This window comes from Coenobita brevimanus, chromosome 116 (assembly GCF_032717465.1).
Source record: "Coenobita brevimanus isolate Jiangsu-jjx chromosome 116, ASM3271746v2, whole genome shotgun sequence".
NCBI lineage: Eukaryota > Metazoa > Arthropoda > Malacostraca > Decapoda > Coenobitidae > Coenobita > Coenobita brevimanus.
This window is the reverse complement of record NC_137069.1, coordinates 4,839,434-4,842,229: the sequence shown is the minus strand read 5'-3', so window position 1 is coordinate 4,842,229 and position 2,796 is coordinate 4,839,434. Positions and strand designations below refer to the sequence as shown.

Genomic DNA, 2,796 nt, shown 5'->3' with positions numbered 1-2,796 from the left:
GGATAGGGAAGCCGTTGAATATTTTGATGAAGAAGTAGTGAAGCAGAGTTATTATATTAGTAGAAGTTATTATGCAGGCATTCCTCTCCAGCACCTTCGAACAGACATAAATAGCGTACAAGGGAATGATAAGGTGAAATATTCAAATTGGTTTGGAAGAAATGCAACAAAGCCTCAGGGGCCCACAAGAATATGCCTTTGGTTTTCTTTTTTTTTTTTTCTTTTTTCTTTTTTTTTTTTTTAGTTGGTGGGACATGGAGGGAGGGCAGATTGATGGAGAGATTGAGGCAGTTTGTTCATGGTCACTGCCATGATGATTGTCTGACTGTATGGTAGTAGGTTGTTCATTTACTGTATATGGTATATTAAGTTTACTAGTAATGGCATTATTATAAGTACTGCCATTATTTATTTATTGTTCAGTTTTAGGTATATAAAAAGAAATTGCATATTGAAGTTCCATTGCTCCTCATAAATATATTAGCTCCCAGTTCACAGTACTGGTAGTTGTATGTAAAATGGTTGTCCCATACTGTTAAGTAGCATTTTTGTACCTTCTTATTTGTTGTTAAATGCTCAGTATGATATACAGAATTTTTGTGTTAAAATTCCCTTGCCAGTGATAAATTTGATTTGTTATTTCTTAATTTACCATAGGTGATATTTGTAAAAATTAATTGTAATTTATTGCTCAGCCATTATGATTTTTAGCTGTTATTATTTTGTTGTGATCCAACCTCATCTAGATATGAACTAAATGGACCGCAGGCTGAAGTTTTCCTTCTGCAGCACACCATTCTTTGTTGGGGGAATAGGGAAGAGTTGAAGGTTTATAAAGCTAGCTAGTAGAGCTGCCAGGTTATGTCATTGCCAGCATGTGAGGGCATCTTCATTAGCACTGATTTTGTAAACTAAAAGGATTTATGATGTAACTCCTCTGTAGTAAAAGGGTTATCTTATGTTCGGACCTCAGCACTAAGGCTTATTATTGGATTTCAGGGAGTGTCCTCATGTTCCAAATGAAAATTGAGAAAGAGGCACCAACACTGCTACTACTATAAGTGCCTACCACCACCAGTGTCAACACAACCACCACTGCCTCCACAACCATCACCACCCCCACCAACAGTGCCTCTGCTGCTTTTTGTGGGCGTCTGTGAGTAACAAGATATTTTTTCATTAATTGTTGCCCTAGTACAAAAATGGTTCTGCCAGTGCTATCTGCCCCATCTGGGATGAAGGCTTTTGGTTATACTGTAAGTACTGTATACTCATTTCACTTTAGCCTGACCTAAGATTACTATTTTGCCATGGGGAATGCATGGGATTAAGGAATTTGGCTACAAACTGATATTGATGGAGGAATATTGACATAGGATTATAGGTCGTTGATTTGGGCCACATTCAGTTAAACTGTTGTTGAGGCCCTTGGATATGAACCTACTGGACTGCAGGCTGAAATATCCATTCTCCTGCAGACCAAAGTCCTCCTCATGGGATGTATGAAAAAAGACTGCAGAAGAGCTTTCCTGTAGTTTGCCCTCTTGTATCGGTGCCACCACATGAAGGCACCCCTCTTACTAATAGCTCTTTAGCAACAAAAATAAATGTTAGGCTTCTGTGTTTCATTTCCCCATTTTTTAAATACAGGTACAACACCAGTTTTCTGGCACCCTTCATTCCAGAACTGTGTTGGATAAACCGTTTTGCCAGACTAACCGAGGCTACTTATGTCACGTATTGTACAATAATTCAACTGGGACCATTGGAGATCATGTATAATAATTCAGCAATATACCTCTGACCCACTATCCTTCAGAGTAATCACACGCATGTTCTAATTTAAGTTTTTTATGGAAGAACTGAGCCTGGTTCGTTATCAAGCTACCCGACAAGCCCACTTCATCCGACGCTATCGACACCATTCGATATCATGTTCAGTAATCTTACCCTCTTTCATAGTTTTTCTCATGTTTATTTGCTTTTTCGAATCAGTGTCTTCCTAGAAAATCAGTAGTTTTTCCCTTTGCTTCTTGGTATCATAAGCAGTTGAGGAACCAGTACCATGTGTGTTCATGCAACTTCCACGCGGGAACACTACGGTCCAGTTTTTTCAACAGTTCTATCTTATCCTGCTATATTGTTTTTGTTTTTAGTATAATAAAATGTGTAACTGCATTGAATCTTCCCAAATAGCTGTTAATACGCTATTAGGGCCAGACAGGTGAGTGAAAATATACTTAAGAATACAAGCGGCCATACCACGTTGAGTACACCGCTTCCCGTTCGATCAGCGAAGTTAAGCAACGTTGGGTCTGGTTAGTACTTGGATGGGTGACCGCCTGGGAACACCAGATGCTGTTGGCATCCCTACGTCAAGTGGGGTTGGTGGAGTAGTGCCCCTCCCTGTAAAACAATTAACTCTAAGCCCTTGGCCACCCCGTCTGGGATACATGGCGTCTGGCAATGAATGAAAAAAAAATACAAGCGGCCAAAATGCAGTACGTATTGGTTACTGTGGTATGGCCTACATCATGGCAAATGACTTTCACATGCAAACAACTCTGAAATCTAATAATGTTTTATGCACTACACTCATTTATAAAGCTTCAATAGATACCAGTGATGAAAATAATCTTATGGATTTACCGTGGTAGTCATTAAGAATATTAACTGAAATGGCGATAAAGTATGTAAAGGTAAACTTAACTAAAAAATGAGAAATTTGATGAAGTGTTCACAAGAACAGAGGTTGATAGGAATGGTTAATTGTGAGAATTTCATATTTACAAAATA

The 2,796-nt window shown here is 38.6% G+C and overlaps 1 non-coding gene across 1 annotated transcript; it reads left to right on the top strand.

The window, feature by feature from the left end:
• Positions 1–2,248: 2,248 nt before the first annotated feature.
• On the top strand, positions 2,249–2,367 carry LOC145418844 (5S ribosomal RNA). The gene has a single exon (XR_013900749.1). It is a non-coding gene; the product is annotated as a 5S ribosomal RNA (ribosomal RNA).
• Positions 2,368–2,796: the final 429 nt, after the last annotated feature.